The sequence below is a fragment of the Macrotis lagotis genome, chromosome X, assembly GCF_037893015.1.
Source record: "Macrotis lagotis isolate mMagLag1 chromosome X, bilby.v1.9.chrom.fasta, whole genome shotgun sequence".
Classification (NCBI taxonomy): domain Eukaryota; kingdom Metazoa; phylum Chordata; class Mammalia; order Peramelemorphia; family Peramelidae; genus Macrotis; species Macrotis lagotis.
In genome coordinates, this window is record NC_133666.1 from 88,001,495 (window position 1) to 88,022,692 (window position 21,198).

General features: G+C 39.0%; 1 pseudogene; it reads left to right on the forward strand.

The window, feature by feature from the left end:
• Positions 1-1,748: 1,748 nt before the first annotated feature.
• The window catches only part of LOC141498744 (volume-regulated anion channel subunit LRRC8B-like), a 51,157-nt pseudogene continuing 31,707 nt past the window's right edge, over positions 1,749-21,198 (forward strand).

The window sequence follows — 21,198 nt, forward strand, 5'->3', positions numbered from 1 at the left end:
AGAGAGATAAAGCAAAAGAAGTCTACAGAGAGGAAGGTTTCTGAGGGGAGAATTCTTGGAAGGCAAGATGAGCTAAATTCAGATCCTAATTCACATTCTCAATAAATGTTTAACCTTGGGGAATTCACACAGTGTGTCAATGTGTTTCCAATGATATAATATAAAGTTGGACTCCATGGCTCCCAAGGTTCTTCCCAGCTCTAAACCTTTTACCTTATTAGTGATGGGAAGAAAAACAAAAGACTACTTATGATTGGGTGGGAATGAGAGTAATGGAAAATAAAATTTTTGGAAGAGAGAGGGAGTGCTGAAGTTAGAGAGAGAGAGAGAGAGAGAGAGAGAGAGGAGAGAGAGAACAGACAGGAATAAAGGCAGTGAGATATATAAGGATAAAAGGGGAGCAGGTGGGTGAGATATTGAAAAACCTAAAATTGAGAAACAAAAGAAAGACAGAGGCAGAGAGAGAAAAAGAGCCACATGATAATGAGCCAGGGAGGGGGGAAGAGGCAATTATGGAGGACAATGAACTAAGAGGCCCAAGTGAGAGGGAAGTACATAGAGAAAGAACCACTTGGCAACTGTAGAAGGCACCTTTGTGTCCTCATTCTTAGAGCATTCTCCTTAGAGTGGAATCATTGAATTTAAATCGAAACACAGCTTCTGACAGAACTTTTCTTACTCTAGTGAAATTATTTGAACATTGTCTGCCTCTTTTTCCACCTCAGCAAATGTATCTCGTGTATCTTGATGGAGCCTAGGGAGAATCCTTCTGGATTCCATAAAGAGAAAAGGTTGTTCCCTGGGATTAAACTCCGTTAGAAAGTTATAGGGAATCAAACACTAGGGATAAGGAGCCAGAAAAAAGGCTCCACAGGAAATCAAAGTGTGTGCAGTGGGAGGAATATTTAGAGGAAAAGAGCCAGGTCCTCTCGAAGATTCTTCTAGAAAGTCACAATGGAGTTCAAAACATAGTTAGCATTCTGATTATTTGGGGTTCAGAAATCCAGACTGCTTATGCTTCTCTGTTCTGTTAAACTGTAATAGAATTGGATTCAATGGTCACTAGGGTTAAATGCACCTCTAAATGTATCATAATTGTCATGAAAGGAGAAAAAAGATCACTTATTTATTGGTGAAAATTAGAATAAGGAGAAAGAGATTTTGAGGACAAGACAGACAGGAAGAGGAGAGTGAGAGAGGACAGACAAACACATATTAAGGAGTCATAGAGTAGTGGAGGAGCTCATTATGCAGGAGAAGGATGAAGAAAGAAGAGATTACACGTGAGGGAGGGATGTTAATGGGAGAGAAATCTGTCCCTTGCAGAGCAAGCCCGGAAGGTGTCCTATTAGAGTCGTATGTTGGATTACTTGATTTCAAATCCCGCAGCGACTTCTGACCAAGCTTGTATGTTTTGGCGAATTCTCTTTGCACTTGCCAGTCTTACCTTTTTTTTTTAAATTGAAATTATCTGGCTCACCTTGGTGGTGTCTAACGGTGCTGAAGTTCAATGTCGTGAATTCCAGAGAGAAATGGTTGGAGATTTGGGATTATGCTTCTAATGGATTTCTGGAGAGAGCTGGAGGCAATGAGGCACTGAGCAAGAGAGAAGGTGAAAGAAGGATGCAGCCAAAGGAAATCGAAGTGTGTGCAGGGAGAGGAGCATGTGGAGGACAAGGGCAGTGGGCGCGGGCCGGGCCGGGGCTGCGGCAAGGAGCAGGAGCAGCAGGTGGCTGGGCTGGCCGGCCATGGTGCTCTCTGCAGGGCTCCCACCTGGCTGCGCCCCTCCCACCAGCCCCGCTCCAGCCGGGGACGCCGGGCTGGAGGCCCCCTCCCCTCTGGGGAAAGGAGGGCCCCGCCTCTTAGGACGCTGGCGTGGGGGGGGGGGGCTCCCGTTGGAGGACCGGAGCGGTTTGTTAGCCCCCCAAACCCCGGTGCTGGGGCGCAGGCCTTCCCCTCGACTCGGGGGGCTCCGGAGCTGCACCCCGCCGCCGTGGCCCCTTGGGGCGGCTCAGGTGAGCGCCGCGCCGCGCCGCGGGGCACGCTGCCCAGGTGTGGCTTCGCTCTCCAGACCCCGCCCAGCTCCTGGCTGGTAGAAAACCAGCTTCTGCTCTGGGGCTTAATGGGCCCCTGCAAATGGGTGAGCTTATTGTTTTAATGTGAGTGGGTGGCGTGTGGGTGACCCTATGGTGCAGCCACCCGCTACTTAATACATTCAACCTCTGTGATTGCTAGGGGGGCCTCGTCCATTCCCGGGGTGCCCTCCCCAAATCCCTTCCACTGAAGTGTTGCTGCAAGCAGATGCCCGGGGTCAGGGGGAAAGGCTTGGTGTTGGCCCCCTGCCCTTGTGTCCCCATCTGACTTCCTGAAGTCCAGAAGTTGATTGTAGGTTCACATGATACTTGTATTTGACTGTGTAAAAAAGGAACTTCCAAAAAAAAAAGGACCTAGAACATTTTCAATAACAAAAAAAATTTACTTTCTTGGATTCATTCTCCTAAAGAACTAGAATATTTTTCACACACAAAAAAAAGGTTTTCATGGATTCATTCCTCTTTCTAAGGAACTCTAGAACATTCTAAAAAAGCTTTTCATGGACTCATTCCCCTTTCTAAGGAATTAGAATGTTAAAAAAAAACAGTTCATTTTCATGGAATCATTCCCCTTTCTAAGGAGCTAGAACATTGATCCATGAAAGCAAGCTTTTTTTTATTCCCCTGCCTAAGGATCTGGAACATTTTTCAAAAAACAAAAACCCTTTACTTTCATGGATTTATTGTCCTTTTTAAAGTATTTTAAAAGTGTGTCCTAAAAGCTAGTACTTGTAAGAAATACTGAGCTTATATGCTTTCAAACCAAAATGGACAATTTATTCAGTATATTCTAAGAACAAGATTGAAATATTCCAGTGTGGGGTGGCTAGGTGGCACAGTGGATAGAGCATCTTCCCTGGAGACAGGAGTACCTGAGTTCAAATCTGACACTTAATAATTATCTAGCTGTGTGGCCTTGGACAAGCCACTTAACCCCATTGCCTTGCAAAAACCGAAAAAAAGGGGAAAAAAGAGAAATATTCCAGTGTTCCAAAGCAAATTTTGCCCTTCTGCCATCACCCCTGGTCTGCCACTTCAGTTTCACAGAAATATAAGTAGGGGATATCACAAAGACAACTAATTGTTCTAAAAGCAGCCCTTTACACGGGGGACACTCCAAGTGAAAACTGATCAGTTTGCATTTTGGTTGCTGAATGGACCTTTGCTAGAATCCTTGAAGTCCAGTTCTGCCCTCTGGACCATTCATTCCACTGAGAAGAAGGTGACAGCTGATCCCTTACCAGTTATCTATGGGTGATTCAAGGCTTTCAATGTGTTCTGTGGGAGCTTAAATTTATACTAGCTAAAGGGCAAGCTAGTTCAGTCATCATAGGAACACAAATGTGGGGCTTATTGAACTGTGGGACCCCTAACAATCAATCTCCTCTTAACTACTTTCTGTAGTTTACTATCATTCAAGATAACTGCTTACAAATTAGCCTCAAACTCTGTAGCTGGTGAAAACCAAGACTGTTTCTAGAATTGAAAAGACATTATTAAATGTCCATCCTTGAGATGAATATTCATGATCACATTTTATTGATAGATTGTAGTTGACTAGTTGCCTTTTAAAAGGGAGGGGATTCTTCATTTGTGTCCTGGCAAGTGCCATTCTCAAAAGAAGGGCACTAAACCATAAGGAAAAAACCTTCCTGTTCCACCAGCAGCAGAGAGACACTAAATTATATTGATAACTAAGGTCTCCTGTTAATATAGTACTGATCTGAAATGAACAATGCTTTTTGATTGTTGAAACTCCACATTTAAATGTTGGCATATCTAAAAAGAAGCTTCTCTGATGCTTTCTGTTCTTCTGTCCCATTAAAATGTGTCATCAGGGGCATCAAGGATGTATATTTCTTGATATGGTTCTAGAGATAATGTTTACCCCTTTTTCAAATAATTAAAGACAAAAGGCCATTTCAATCACACTCCCTGGTACATATATATATATATATATATATATATATATGTATATATATATATGTATGTATATGTATATATATCTGGTTTCTTACAAAATGATTCCATCACCTATTTTCCCTTTCCCAGTCTCCCTTTAGCATATGTACCCATTGAAGAAACACATAGAATTAAAAATGAAAACATTCTTACTGTAAGTTTCTTTGAGGTTGTTTCCAACCCCTTTCACATATATGTGTTTCCCCAACTGAGGCATACAGGACAGTCCCACAGACTGAATTTAGAACTTTCCCCTGCCAAAATTGAAGTAGGCTAGAGAAGTCTCAGACTTCTAGAGAAGTCTCAGATTTTACAAAGTGTGCTATATGAAGAAACTCCCATTTTTAAGTACTGTATCTCCACCCCAACCCAACTCTACTCCTGTATAGAGATTTATTATTTAACTTGTATATTTCCTTTATTTACATAGTTGTCTTTTTATGTTATCTACCCCATTGGACTGGAAGCCTCTTGAGGACAGGGACCATATTTCTCTTTTCAAGCATCCTCAATAGCTAGTGCTGAATAAATAGTCACTGACTTGGCCCAGTTTCCTCACCTCAAATTCTGCCTCCCTTTTCCTCCCTTTCCACCCCCAGTCAGTTGTCAAAAGATACTGGGAAGCTGGATCTAGAGATGGAATGGACCTCAGAGGCCATATCTAATTCACCCTCCTCATTTTATTAATGGGGTGACTGAAGCTCAATCAGGTTAAGTGACTTTCTCCAAGGTCATTTTGACTGGAATGTCAGAGACAGACTGAATGCAAATCTGCCTGCAGAGCAGAAGCTCTACTCCCAGCATCAGATACAAACAAGTAGTTTAGACCTTTGTCCTCTCACCTGACTTTTACTACAGTCTCCTAATTTTTCTCACTGACCCTTGTTTTATCAGATATAGTGTGGTTCTACACAGCTGCCAAAGTGGTCATCTTAATTTACATCAGACTTCTTTCTGACATTTAAAATCCTTTATTACCTGGTACCACCCCACTTTTCCAGACTTAATATAAGTATTCAACTTTAACACCCTATAATCCTACCAACCTGGACATTCCATTTTGTGCAGATTACATGAGCCCCAGATTTTCACTTGGTTTGGTTTATCCCCTTTGCCACCTGATTGCTTTCAGATATTAGACTGTGACTATGGTCTCCTAGCATCAAAAGAAGAAGTGGGTTCTCAGGGATTGGCAGGCAACAAGTAGCCAAAGAAGTAGCCATCATCCAGTACCAGTACCTCGACCAACTCAGAGCCATTTACATCTTTAGAGAACCTTCACTTCTTCCAGCTGCTTGTCCTTAGGCAAAATTTTAAAATCCACTCAGGTTCTTGGTTATTAAGTCTCTTTCTATACTTCTTTCTGCCTTCTTAATGCTCTTCTCCCTTGCCTACTTGTGCTGACCTGAACTGTATATTTTAAATTGGCCTAATCACTGGGCTCAACCTCTTCTTCTGCCTGATGGGAAAGTGCCTCCTTGCCCCACCTTCATCAGAGAGATTCTTTGAGTACTGAATAGGGTAAGTGGCTATTGTGGAAGTTTGGATTGTGGTTCTCCAGTCATTAAGCTGCCTTTTGCCTAGGGCTAAAGTAAATCCTTTCCTCCCTTATGGATAGAGCACTGACTTGGTGTCTGGAGGAAGGGAGTTTGAATCCGGCCTCGGACACTTGATATTTACTAGCTGTGTGACCTTGGACAAGTCACTTAACCCCAATTGCCTTACATCTAGAATCATCTGCAATCATCCAGTATGGCCACTGGACCCAGATGGTTCTGGAGGAGAATGTGGGAGTGGTCAGCACATCACCCCCTCATTTCAACCCAGTTCACTTGCTTGTCATAACATCACCTCTCTAATGTCATAGTCTTCTTCAAAAATGAAGGACAACCATTGTTATTATCATTATTGTTATTGTAGGCAAAATCTGCCTAAATATACTCATGAAGCCTAGTGATTTCTTCTTTCTCCATTCCCTCTCTCCTCTCTCTTTTTTCTGTCTGTCTCTGTCTCTGTCTCTGTCTCTCTGTCTCTGTCTCTCTCTCTCTCTCTCACACACACACACACATACACACAAAGACACAAAGATACTCATACATGAATACTATACACACATGATCTCCTTTGAGAAAATCTGCAGTAGCTCAAAACTGGATTTGTTTTAACTTCTTTACAGATACTTTACAAATAATAAGACTCAGAGATGGAGATTGTTGGAACCCAGCTCTTCCTGACTCTCAGGTCTCATGTTGTATTCACAACATAACATTGTCTGATTCTATTGAGAATAGCTATAAAGTAATGAGATTATTTAAATAACCAACCAAGCATGTAGGGAGCCAAAAGAGTATTGTCTTTCAAATGTTCATTTGGGAAGTCTATACATTTCCTTTGATGCTGCTTTAACTACTTTTAACAATTCTTCATTAAGAATAGTCTCCAGAAAGATTTGGCAAGTTATTCCAGAATAAAATGATCTTATTTATAGTCACTGCCCCCACTTTTGAACCAAAAAGAAATTTTCTAGATTGATGATATTCATCCAATTTTGCAAAAAAAAAGTCAAAGAATGATTTACTATCATGCAGGATATTCAAAAGAATTATGGCAGACTCCAAAGACCTTCCCTTGGAATAACTGGAATAAAGTTTATAATTTCCTTGACTTAACCTCATAATTGGTCTTCTTGCTCCATTTTCTTCATCTTTCAGTCTCTTCTAGGAATGGCTTTTAAGTTATTGTCTTCACTTTCTTGACATTCATCCCTTCCCTTATCCCAGAGAATAGAGGTTCATATTTCTTAGCTTTACAAGGGAGCAGGAGAAATGAAGCAACCGGGGGGGGGGGGGGGGGGGGGGGGGGGACGACAACGGACTGCTATAATCTTGTCTCAACCTACCCTTCCCATTCTAATCACCTACAAGTGTCTTATGTAAATCTTCTGCTACTGGTTAAATATGGCATGCTTTACCTCCCCCCCCCCCAAATCACTCCATCTGTTTCTTAGCTCTACTTGTATTCAAGATGTTTTCACTCCCCCACTTTTAAGTGGTTTCTTTTGCTTATTCTGAAATAAATAATGTTTCCTTCTATTTAACTTTTCAAAAATCCATAAATAAAAAATGTCATCCCAGCTAGAAATGACCTCTTCTCAGAATTATATAATACTTCATCTTTTACCCACTTTTAGAAACTTTTATTTGTAGTTTTATTCTGTGTATATTTGTATATGTTTGCAAATGCATTAGGTTAAATCTCCAATTTGTGAATGGGTAGGATTACCAAAAAATCTTTTTATTCTAATTGTTTGGATTTCAAAAAGTATGTTCCCCACCTATTCCCATAAATAATATTGTAAAAGATGGTTAAATTTAGACTAATCCCACAAAAGTCCATTTAATCTATAATATGCTTGAACTTTGAGTTTGAGAAGAGCTAAATTTGCAAAGGTTCATAACCAGAAAGATGGCTTCAGAAGGATTGTTTTTTAGCTACATAGAAAAAAGATTTTAAGATAGATGTAATTTTATAAATCATTTAGAACAGTAGTTTCAAACTCAAGTAGGGCTATTATTTTTTACTGAAAGATTCTTGTGGGCCCCATATTTACTTAGTTGCAAATTGCAACATTTTTATTTATTTAATTGGATATTTCCTTATATTTTTATCTGATGCTGCAAGCACTGGGAAGTGTCGTAGGTTACCCGTAGGTATGTTTGAAATCTCTGATATAGACCAACCATTTTGTTCATTTTGCGAATAAAAAATTGAAACCTCCAGAAGGTACCCAAGGCCACATAGCTAGTTAGTGGCAAAAATGAGACTTGAACCCAGCACCTCTTAGCCCTAGATTTCTACAGAGACCCTACAGAGTTGGACTGGCTGTCATCATTACCAGTGGAGAGTGCATACACACAGATAAAATTGGAGAGTTTAGAAATAATGAACTATGCTATGTTGACACTACTCATTTGGATTCTGAATCTTCAGAGCTAAGGAACATGGGGTATAATCAGGAAGAGGAAGAGAATTTCCTTCTTTTTCTGGCAGCATGGCATAGTGCTTAGGACATTGAACTTTCAAGTTAATCTGAGTTCAAATGCTACCTTAATATATACACTGGCTATTTGTGTGACTCTGGACATTTGTTTTAGCTTATGTGTGCCTCAATTTCCTCATCTGTAAAATGAGAACCTGACACCAAAAGCAAATTAGACTTGTCTTCTAAGGTCCCTTTGAGCTCTAAATCTTGACCTTATTAATTCTTCTACAGGGTTGGATTTTAGCAAACTTTTCCTTCTCTTTGCCACTAATCTACCTGCCTTTAGGCACATTCCAACTAGTGCCATTCTTCCTAGGCTCCCACAGCTTTCCAGTTACCATAAGCTTTGTTTAAAAGCGCATATGCATGCTCACATATAACTAGGTAAGTTCCATTATTTGCAATAACAATTCTTTACATAATGCAGTTGGGGATTATTTGTCTTACTTTTCTCATGAGGCTATAAGAAAATAAAATACATCAAAGTGCCCCCCCCCCCAGTATCTGGATAATCCACATAAAAAGTTTTTGTCCCCCTGCTTTATACTAGAGAATTCTGATTTTTTCTTTATCTTTTTGGGGTGTTTACCTGTATGTTATTGTAAAATTGGGGAATATTTATGATAGCAAAAGATAAAACAATACTACAATACTACACATAAACTTTATGTATTTCTAGGTTTCTAAATGTTTATTCTGTATCATTTGCTGGCCTTCACATGTCATCTGAAACTTCCACAAAACTCCCCTAAAATTCCCATTCAATTTCTTATGCCAACCCTCAATATATTTAAACTGTGCTGGAGAAAGTCGAGATGAGGAAGAGGTAATTGTAACATGCATAGATTAAAAAAAAAGTCAGTAGAATTGTATTATAGTTGAGTGTTCAGGAAGTGAACGTGCTTGTAAAGGACACTAGTTATCACCAGAAAAAGTTGGCAGAGCACAGGAAAGAAAGGACTTAAGTCTCAATTTTCTCATCTGTAAATGAGGGGGTCGAACTAAAAGATCCCAGATGCTTTAAACTCAAAAATCCCTTAATCCTCTGATTAGCAGCAGGCAGACATCAGGATCAAAAGATGATTAGAATATTTAGTGCTGGAATGGACCAGCTGGAGCATCTTAGTACTCATTCTATAGTTGGGGAAATTGAGGCTCAAATGACTGACTGCTTACCTAGTTAAAAAAGTTGGGCAGTGGATAAAGTACTGGCTCTGGAGTAAGTAGTACCTGAGTTCAAATCGAGGAGAAAGGCAATAGCAGAAGAGAAATTAGAAGAATGGAAAATAAGGGAAAATTTATGGAGCAGAAGCCACATTTAATTTGGAAGAATCTTGTTTTAAAGTTAAATATGTAAATGACAGTTACCCCAGCAAAAAATTTTCTTCCCCCACCTTGCTTCGTTTCTCCTGCTCCCTGAGTTCCAAATAACACAGTAGTAGCATCAGAAAAGTTTAGCTACTTAAAATATTAAAAGCTATAAGGACCTATGCCATTACTAGCCTCTTCATGCCCATAAGACAAATTTTCTTATGTCAAAAGAAAAAATTTGGGCACTTGGTGGTTAACTTTTCCAGTGATTATCTTCTCCAGACTTGGCTAAGCAAAAGGAGGCATCATGGATGTCTGTAGAGAAGAGCTAGCCTATTTTTTCACAAAACACTTTACAAATGTCATCTGATTGATACAACAACCTTAAGAGGAATGCCTATCAATATTATCATTTTAGATAAGGAAAGTCTTAACAAGAATTTAAGTGAGGGCAGTACTAGCCTGAGGGAGTAAACACCAGCTTGATTATAAGAGACTGCTGATTAGTAGCATTGTATGGCAGTACAAGCCTGAGGGAGTGAGTACCTGCTTGATTGGCTACTTGAGTTAGGGGAAACCAGGGACAAGGAGGGGTAGTTAAAGCACTTGTTTTCTGTGAAATAGAGAACTTGCCATCTTTGTCTCAGGGTTCGCCTGAATAAAATATAGGTAAGGAATAATGTATAATTTAACCAGCAGGCACCTAACATAGCCAGAGTCACATAGTCAGCAAGTATGAGGGACTGGCACATGAGCTCAGGTTTCCTTTACCCGAAGTCCATTACTCTAGCCACTGGGCCAACTAATTGGCTCACATATGTAGAGGAAAGGAAGAAGTTCGTTTTAGGCATTTAGGAAGACACATGTAAGTAAAGAAAAGGAAATAGGAAAGAGAAAGATGAGGAAGGAGGTGGTGTAGTAGTGATCCAATTTGGAATATAGAAGTTGTTTAGATGAGAAATCTAGAAATGTTGGTTTTAGCCAAATTATGGAGGAAAGGAGATTTGAATGCTAGGTTCATTATTTCTTGGCTCTCATTTCTCATTTATTTTTCATTTATTTATTCAAAAGGGTCTTGGGGAGCAGCACATTGGATGAGATTGAACAGGGATAGACTCGGAGCAGGAAAGGAAGAATTATCACTCTAGAACTACTAGGAATGGCAAACAAATGGCTTTCTTACCTAGAGTCTGTGGATTTACTGTTTTGGGTTACTTTTTTAAATTAAACTATAATTGAATTTGCAGAACTAATTAAAAATTTACTCACATTGATCTATTCAGCTTAAATAGTCATTGTAAAATTCTTCTAGCTAGTTAAGAAACACCTAAAGCCAAGTTTTAAATGCAGATATCACAGTCCCTACCCCCCAGGGAGCTTACATTTTATTGGGAAAGAAAGACAAGTAAACAACTAGAGACAGGACAGAGAGAGTAAATGGAAAGTAATCTCAGAAAAGAAAGTATAAGAAGATGGAAGAAATGGGAAAAGCCTCCTGGATTAACTGAAATGTCAAGCGAATCTTATAGTAGTTCAAGGTAAAGACTATTGTGATAACTATTTCAGATTATAATTGATTTTCTTTGTAAGTTTTAAGTAGTTTATTCATTTAAAAACTTAATTCTGGGTTGGGTGAAACCCATAGAATTCACCTGCCTGTTAAAGGTATTTATGACACAAAAAAGGCTAAGAGATTCTGTTAGAAGATTTTGCCTCCCTAAAAAAAAAAAAAAAAAAAAAAAAAAAAAAAAAGTGGCTAGGTGGTGCAGTGGATAAAGTGTAGACCCTGCAGTCAGGAGTACCTGGGTTCAAATCCAGTCTCAGACACTTAATAATTACCTAGCAGTGTGGCCTTAGGCAAGCCACTTAACCCTATTTGCCTTGCAAAAAGCTAAAAAAAAAAATTTGCCTCTTTATTTCCTATATGAGAATACTCATCTCCAATTTATACATTTATACCACCTCTCTCATTCCCTGCCTCCCCATATGTATACAACAACACTTTCCCCTTTTTATATTTATTAGTGGCAAAATGTGAAATGTTTTACTTTAGAGCTACCAAGGTCAGTGAGCCTGGGAGTCATCCCATACTAAGTCTTGCCAGACATAGGTGGCTTAAAAAAGCAAGTTTTTGTAGAGGCACATTTCCCAGAGCGTGTCCTATGGATCCCTGGTGTTTGATATCTTATGAATGAAGGGTCTGTGGGAGAATTTCAACATTGGCAACATTTTCTTTTCAGCATCTAGATTTTTTAAGTCAGAAACGATGTGTAGAGTACAAAATAGTATGTAGTCTCTTTTTTTAGTTTGAAAATTCACTTATTTTCCTTTGTCTTGGACAAAAATTTTCCTGGCTTCCCCATTTATCTTAGGGGACATTCCCTACTCCCAGCCTTCTCAGACCAGCAGTATGAATTCTATAAAAAATATTTCAAGTCCAGTAGTGTTCCTTGGCCAAAATAATTTAGGAAAGACTGGCAGAGAGCTTTTGCCCCCTTTTCTTGTGGATCCATTTTACTCTGTTCAGAATAGAAAACAATCTATAATTCATATGTAGCTAACCCAATTCTTTTTCCTAGTTACTAAGTAAGACATTACAGGTATCAGTATAGTCAATTGTCATTTGGTTCCCAAATGTTTTCAATGTTTTCAGGGGAAAAGTGACCAAAGAACTAAGTGGGGAAGAGGAAGAAATAGTGGAAAAGAAATGGTGGTATTCGACAAATCTTGAAGGGGGGTGAGAGAAAGTTGTCCTTCTCTATTTCTTCCACAGAGCCAGTCCCACAGTTAATTTCTTTTTAAGAGAACAGAGAATGACTGATAGCTTTGCCAACAGGATGCTTACTCTGCACGGACTCTAGGTGCATGAGAGCCTTGAAGGTACTAGAGATGAGGGGCACGTTTCTCAGTTTCAGTGGCTTACATCTGAGAATGCAATAAGAGGTCATTCCCCTAACCCCTCAGCCCCAGCTGATTTCCTCTTGGATGGAATATGCACATTTTAATGCAAAAATAATACTTGGAAGATAAATTTGTTAACTTCAAGAAAGCATTCATTATATCTATTTATCTTCCCAAGCACACTTCCTTTAGTATTTAATTCTGCAAAAGTAAAAAATTCCAAGCAGTAGTCATTTCTTTTTAATGCTGAGGCACATGTTCAACAAAAGTGGATAAAAAGTTTACATTCTGAGGAATCCAGTTAGAACCAGGCCTTTCTTAAGAAAACATGCCCTTGTCCACTTCATAAGCTAAGTGACCCCACTCTGCCTTGCCTCTTATACCAGCTGATGCAAATCAGGACCAATGTAGATTTGATTAAAGGATTGGAGTTATCAGTGTAGCCTTGAACAATTGAACACTGATGTCATTTTAAAAGAAAAGCAGATTCAGATTTCTATGTTGCTGTTTTATGTGAATTGATATCCTGTCATAAGCTGCCCTCACTACTGCTTGTAACTTCAATAAGGCGAACAAAGAAAGAATAACCAATAAAATGAATTCAGCACTTGGGATGCAAAATAAAAGCCAGCTCTGATTGCACCCTTTCAATCCAAATCTCTTAAACTTTGCTGTTTCTGTTTATGATACTATCATCATTCAAACTCCTCAAGTTAGTTAATAACCTTGGTGTCATCCAGGAACCTTCCCCTTTTGGCCTTCACCTTTTCCATTAATCAATTGCCAGGTTTTCTCATTTACACTTAAAAACATCTCCCATATTTTCCCTTTTCTCTCTTTTCATTTGCTTCAGATACTTATCTTTTGTCTAGACTATTTCAGGGACTTTTTATTTATTTATTTTTCTAAATTTTTCTTTATTTAAGGCAATGGGGTTGAGTGACTTGCCCAGGGTCACACAGCTAGGCAATTATTAAGTGTCTGAGGCTGGATTTGAACTCAGGCCCTCCTGACTCCAAGGCTGGTGCTCTTACCCACTATGCCATCTAGCTGCCCCCAGGGACTTCTTAAATGATCCCTTCCTTGTTTTCCTTTTTTGCAATCCACATTATTTTTAATTTTATTCTGAAATTAATACCAACTAAAATGAGCAATTCTCTCTCTATATATATATATTAAAAAAGAGGATTGATTATGCATGCAATTGCAAATTTTAGCTATATACAAAACAGTTTTTAAGTGTATAATTAATTTAACCCATAGTTATCTAAGCTGGCATGCTTGTCTGTGGTTCCTCTGACCTCTTGTTCCCTTTTGTGCATTTAAAAATGCTTCAATGAGGGGGCAGCTAGGTGGAGTGGTGGGTGGAGCACCGGCCCTGGAGTGGGGGGTGGGGCTTGAGTTCAAATCCAGCTTCAGATCCTTAATAACTACCTAGTTGTGTGACCTTGGGCAAGTCACTTAACCCCAATCCCTTAATAAGTTGAAATAATGCTTCAATGACCCTATTTTCTTTCTTTTCTTTCCATTTATAGTGTCCTTATAGAGATCTCTCTTTTTCCTTCTCACTCCCAAACCACTGGGAAAAGAAAAAAGAAAAAAAAAAGAGAAAACCCTTATGAGCAAGCATAGTCAATCAAAACAAATCCCCTCACTGACCATGTCCCAAAATATGACTTGTTCTGTACCTTGAACATTTTTGACAAGAAGTATGGGTAGTATGTTTTCTCTTGGGACCTTAGAATTTTAGTCATTTTTAATTGTCATTTCTCACTGGCTCTTCTCCTGAACTTCCTAATCCCCAGAAACGCATCTCTGTGAGTCTAACACCTCCTCAGCATCCCCTACCCCTGGGCTCTCTCCATTCTTCCCTCTGCCTGATTGGAGATGATGGAGCCTAGGCATTGGAGAGCTTCTCCCAGATCCTCCACTATTTAAGGAAGGATCATTTCCCAACTCAGCTGCAGGATTTTTATCCCCCCTGCCCCATGTCAACTTGCTTTTTTATCTGTTGTCTTCCCCAGTAACACTATGATATATCCTTGAAAGCAGGGACTCTTTTTTTGCTTTTTGATAGCAGGGTATAAGCAATTAATTAATGGTTTTTGATCATTGACTATATAGTATCTGAGTTCCTAGGGCTTTCAGAGTTGGTTGTTTTTCTGTATTGTTATTTTGCTCATTGTTTTCTAGATTCTATTTCTTTCATTGTGCATCAGTTCATAGAAATCTTCCCAGCTGAACTCTCTTCATAATTTCTTTCTTTTTTTTTTATTTAGGTTTTTGCAAGGCAAACAGGGTTAAGTGGCTTGCCCAAGGTCACACAGCTAGGTAATTATTTTAGTGTCTGAGACCGGATTTGAACCCAGGTACTCCTGACTCCAGAGGCAGTGCTTTATCCACTGCGCCACCTAGCCGCCCCTCTTCATAATTTCTTATGGAGTAATAATATACTTTTTTATTTAGTTACTATGATTTTCTCATTCATTGCCCAATAGCAGCCCCTTTGTTTCTAGATCTTTTTTGTAACAAAAATAACAACTATAAAGATTTTTGTGTAAATGAATCCCCTTCCTCTTTCTTTTTCATCTCTGTTGGGTTATAGGTTCAGAAATAGTGCCACTAAATGGCAATTTAGTGAATTTGGAAGGATAGTTTCAACACAGTTTTCCAAATAAGTCACTTTCTTGTTTGCCTTCAGCATAACCCTTATTTAATCTAAGCTAATTTACAAGTGTTTATCTGACATTTAAAATTATCCACAGGGAGAAGCTAGCTGGCACAGTGGATAGAGCACTGGCCCTGGAGTCAGAGTGGACCTGAGTTTAAATTCAACCTCAGACATTAATTACCTAGCTATGTGACCTTGGGCAAGTCACTTAACCCCATTGCTTCAAATAAATAAAATTAGAAAAAGAAATTATCCACAATCTGATTCGAACCTACTTCTCTAGTCTTATAACTTTTTAAAAAATTTACTTGGTATGTTTTGTTGTGCATTATAAACATTTACAGATTACCCCTCCTTTACTCAAATATCTCTTGTAACAAAGTAAAACAAGTAAAATTAACAGTAGTGGCTTCCATGTGAAAGTGCATACACCATTCCTCACCCATAGTGCCCCACCTCTTTATTTTTGAAGTTGTTATGTAATAGAAATCTGTTTTCTCTTTCCTTCCCCCTACTCCATTAAAAAAAGAAAAGAAAAACAAAATCCTTGCAATAAATATGCATCAGAAAGAAAAACAAATTCCTTCATTGGTTACATATAAAGCTATAGATGACGCATCTGCATCCTAAATCTGTGGCTTCTGTTACACTATGTCCCTGGTTTTAATTGAGTTTGTTTTATCTTCTACCTCCCTGCTTTCCTTAGGTGCCCAAAATACACTCCTCTTTGGCCCCTGTCCCTTAAGTCCCTTATCTTTTCTGACATTCATCTCAGTGCCATTTCCTTTTCTAGTTTTTACTGATTCCTTTCCCTCCCATTACCAGCCTTTTTTGCTTCAGTTAATGTTTTCTCCTTGCTTAAATAATATTTACTTGTGTTTAAATGTGTATGTAGATATAAATAATATATAATGTACACATACAGACATGTGTCTATAAGGATATACAATGATACATCTATATTTATGTGCAAATACCTAGACTATATAAGCACACATAGCTATGTATATTCATAATTATATATGTACAAATATATATGTAGAGGGTTATATTTTATGTGCCCCTGTAGAAGATTGGATCCCTGAAGGCAGAGACTACTTTGTTTTTGTTTTTGAATCTCCAGTACCAAACCAAGTTTCTTGTACTTAAATATTTTAACTGAATTGACTTTTCATCCAAACTTCCCTCTTAGTGCTCCTAAAACTTCTAAAATTTGAATCAACTAGCTTCAGTCCTTTTACTACTTGATTAGAGATGGCTTTCGACTCACTTTTTTTCCCTTGTAGCTTTTGTGGGGGCATATCTAGCCTACTGTTCCATTTTTGTGCCTTGTTACTATGGTGATAGGCACCATAGAGCTAGGGAACAAAGCAGATGGAATATGTGTTCCCAGTTTGTTTTACACTTCCAAAATGAGATCAGACTTTTTCAAGCATGACTTATTCTTTATCAGTGGCATCACCTGACCTGGAATATAGCTGCTTCAAGGAGCAGGCATAATTAGAATAGTGAGAAGCCCCTCATAATCCTTCATCATGTGTACCTGCATTGTTCCTCCTTCTATTCAGAATGTCCAGAAGTGACTGGAGTACCACTGGGCAACCCCATTATTGATTTTTCCTCCTTTTTTTGTTTACTTTTTGCAAGGCAATAGGGTTAAGTGACTTGGCCGAGGTCACATAACAAGATTAATTATTACATGTCTGAAGTCAAATTTGAACTCAGATCCTCCTGAGCCAGTGCTCTATCCACTCTACCACCTAGCTGCCCTCTTTTCTTTCTTTAAAGATTGAAGGAGGGGGGAGGCTAGGTGGCACAGTGGATAAAGCACCAGCCCTGGAGTCAGGAGTACTTGGGTTCAAATCCGGTCTTAGACACTTAATAATTACCTAGCTGTGTGGCCTTGGGCAAGCTAATTTAACCCCGTTTGCCTTGCAAAAACCTAAAAAAAAAGATTGAAGGAACACAAAATTCACAGTCAACTGATCCTTCTTAGGAAATGATGAATCTTGAGCTGTCTGTGAGATTCACCCCTCCCCATCTCCCTCTCTAAGGACAGCTAGGGATAGAGCACTGGTCTTGGAGTCAAGAAGATGGGAATTCGAATTCAGCCTCAGACTCTTAACTCTTTCTAGCTGTGTGATCTTGGGCAAGTCACTTAACCTTGTTTGCCTCACATTCAAGGCCATCTCCAATCATCCTGATTCATATCTGGCCACTGGACCCAGATGGCTCTGGAGGAGAAAGTGAGACATGTGACTTAGCAAAACTCCCCCTTCCTCTTACTCAAATCCAATTCACCTGCATGCTATAGCCTCACCTCCCTGATGTCATGGTCTTCTTCAAGAATGAAGGACAAACATCATCATCACCTCTCATCCCATTCTTTATCATCCTGTTGCTCATGTTTTGTCCAATTGCAAGCAAGTAAAGACCATTTTACTAATTTAGACCCTTCCTCTCTGAGGCATCTGTGTTCCTTCAATGAATCAAATCTAAATTATTGACTATGGACCTTGACTTTTACAAGCTTGGTAAATTATGACATTTGTGTAGAGTCAGGATTTCTACTCATTTTGGAATCTGATAAACTATTTCCACTTGTAATTGTTCTAGCAAGAACTTAAGCCACTCGGAATAGCAGTCTTATCAAATAGGAATTCCTTATTCTTCAGAAGCATGATGCTTCAATGACGCTGTGAATATTAATGTACAGTGAGTGATGCAGGTCAAAAGCGATCTGTGCCTTCTCATATCCATTTCCTTTTGTTGGTCTGCCCTAGGCAGTGTTGATGAGTGGTAGGTGTTGATGAGCATGCTTCTTTGCTACAATATTTAATTCCTTTTATTTTCTGGATATATTTTTTGGGGGGGATTAAGTTTTGAATTTATAAAGCTTAGCATATCTTTTGGGGTCTTTTCTTTGTTTTTGTTTTTGCAAGGCAATGGGGTTAAGTGATTTGCCCAAGGTCACACAGCTAGATAATTATTAAATGTTTGAGGCTGGATTTGAATTCAGATCCTCCTGACTCCAGAACCAGTGCCACCTAGCTGCCCAACTACTACCCCCCCCCCCAATTTGGAGTTGAATATGGTATATAGATTTCATTCTTGGAGTTGTATATGTATGGTAGAGGAGTAGGAGGATATCGAGCAATGATCTCAGGGAACCCCAAAGTGGAAATTCCCTACTTGCTGAAGCAAATCACTAACTTTTAACTTCTTTTAAAAAAAATTTATCTATTTTTTTAATTTTATAATTTTTCTCCAATCTTGCTTCCCTCCCCCCAGCCCCCACAGAAGGCAATCTGTTAGTCTTTACATTGTTTCCATGCTATATATTGATCTAAATTGAATGTGTTGAGAGGGAAATCATATCCTTAAGAAAAAAGTAAAATATAAGAGATAGCAAAATTACATAAAATAACTTTTTTAAATTAAAGGTAATAGTCTTTGATCTTTGTTCAAACTCCACAATTCTTTCTCTGGATACAGATGGTATTCTCCAACGCAGATACCCCAAACTTGTCCCTGACTGTTGCATTGATGAAATAAGCATAACTCTAGCTTCTAATTTTAGAGAGTTGACTGCCGAAAGAGCTGAAATGAAATTCAATGAAGGGGATTTTAGATTTTAGATTTGAGGCACTACTAGGACAGTGAGACCTCATACTACAAATATTTGTCACAGGCTGAACTTGAACCCAGATATTGCTGATACCAAGGTTTGCTATCTGAAGCAGTGGTTCCCAAACTTTTTCATTTCCCTTACATCTTGCCTCTCAGGACAACCCACCTTCCTATATCTCCTATTCAGTACAGAAGGATAGGAATCCCAGAATTTATCATGCATGCTCACATGAAAATAATAGCATAATTCAGTTGAGTAATGTAGTTATTTCTCAACTATTCTCCAGCACTGGTGTCAAGCTTCTCACCCCATCTTTTGGTATGCATACCCTGAGATGGAAATCCATGATCAAAAAGCAATTCAGGGGGCGGCTAAGGGGCAGCTAGGTGGCGTAGTGGATAAAGCACCAGCCCTGGAGTCAGGAGTACCTGGGTTCAATCCCGGTCTCAGACACTTAATAATTACCTAGCTGTGTGGCCTTGGGCAAGCCACTTAACCCCGTTTGCCTTGCAAAAACCTAAAAAAAGCAATCCAGACTAAAAAACAAAATTCAGAAATGAATGTATGTCTCTTCAGAGTGATGAGCATGAATGAAAGGATATTCAAGAGTCCATCAAATTCTTAGGTCTGTGATCCAACTGTGTAGCACCTGTGCTCTCACTGGGGGAGGCTATGTTTTGACTGTCTAGGCATAAACTTGCCCTGAAAATCTCTTTGGAATCATTTGGCCAGTTACAGCTCTTTGCTTAATAACCCCGCTTAGGAATCTCCTTAGCATCTCAGTGCTTCTGTCTCCCCTGGACAATTTGTCCTTGTTGATTGAATGAAGTAGTGGGAGTTAGGAATAGGGAGTGAAAATGAAAATGTGGGCTCCAATGGGTACAAGACAATTTAACCCTGTGGATACTGAGCTTCATATTTTGGAAGACTGAATTTGGTTTGTTTTAGGGGTAATGTATGCACTGATTAAGAGTGCTGTTCTGAACAAAGCAAAGAGCTGGATTTCTTAACAAATATTCTTTTATCTTTTTTGCCTCCTCCATGCTTACTTAGCCCAGTGTCTGTGAAATGGTAGAGACTTCATAAATGCTTATTGGTTGACTTTGTTGAATACTGATCAGAAGCTATATTGAATCTTTAAGAATAGTATCAGGAGCCCTTTAAGGAAGCAAGAGCTCAGAAATCTATTGGAGAGCAAAAAAAAAAATCCTTCTTTCCTAATCCTTTCTATTTTCGTATCTTCCTATAACTGTAACTTCTTCTTTATTCTTTCCTTCCTCTGCCCTTTTCTATTCATCCTTCCATCCTTCCTATCCTTTCCCTTCCTTTCCTCCTTTCCTCCTTGTTTCCTTCCTTCCTCCCCTCCTTCTCTTCTTCCCTTTTCCTCTCCCTCCCTGCCCTTTTTCTTCAGTGGTTTATAGTTAAATAACAAATAATTGAGTAGATCCATGCTCTCAGTCTGTGTGGGTCTTCCCTCAAGTGATGCAGGTCAAAAGCTATCTGTGCCTTCTCATATCCATTTCCTCTTGTTGGTCTGCCCTAGGATGTTCACTTGATCTTTTGATAGTCCAACAGTAGTACTAATAGAGCATGTGAGCTGCCCTGTCAACTCTCTTTTCTATATCATAGGATCATAGATTGAGATCTTGAAGAAACTGTCCTGGAGGTCATATGGGCTAATTCTTTTCATTTTGCAAATGATGAAGCTAGGCCCTTAGAAAGAAGAGTGTGGTCTGAGGATAGGGACAGGTGCTCAGTAAATATTGGTGGAAAGTAATCAGTGCAGTAGAGGGACTAGCATCAATGATATTTGACTAACAGTTGAAATAACCAGCAAATTAAAAGTCATAAGAGGAGACCCAGTAGGTATCTTCAAGTATTTGAGGGACTGTCAGGGGAAAACATAGACTGGTCTTTTTTGGTCCAGTATTGAAATGATTCCCTTAAAATAAAAGATTTCAGCTCAATTCTCAAATTCTCATTCTTCTCTCTCTCTCTCTCTCTCTCTCTCTCTCTCTCTCCACTTCAATAATCCAGTACAATGATCCATCAATTGGAACTTACTCTCTTTGGAGACATTTAAACAGAAACTGAATATTAGGGATTTTGTGACCCTAAATTTTTCCTTCAGTGATCATGCCTATCTCACATTGACTCTCCATACTCACCTTTGCCTCCTGGCTTCCTTCTCTAGCTAAAGTCCCATGTTCTACAAGAAGTCTTTTCTATTCCTCCATAATCTTAACTCCTTCACACTTTGACTATTCTGTATCTTGTTCATACACCCTTGTTTATGTTTCTTCTCCCTAATTCAATTGTGAACTTGACAGTGGGGATTATGTGCTGCTGTGTATCTCAATTACTTGGCACAAGAGTAGGTACTTTAATAAATATTTGTTGAGTGACTGATGGACCAGATATCTCTTAGAGTCCTTGCAGCTCAGATCCTGTGATTCTTAGTAGTGATTGTTGACTTAAAGTATAAGTTTGAAGAAGTTGTGGAAAAGTAAACACAGAAATGAATCATACACTTAGGCAGGGCATTCTGTTCAGTATGGATGGTCCAAGTCAAGATTTTTTCTTACTT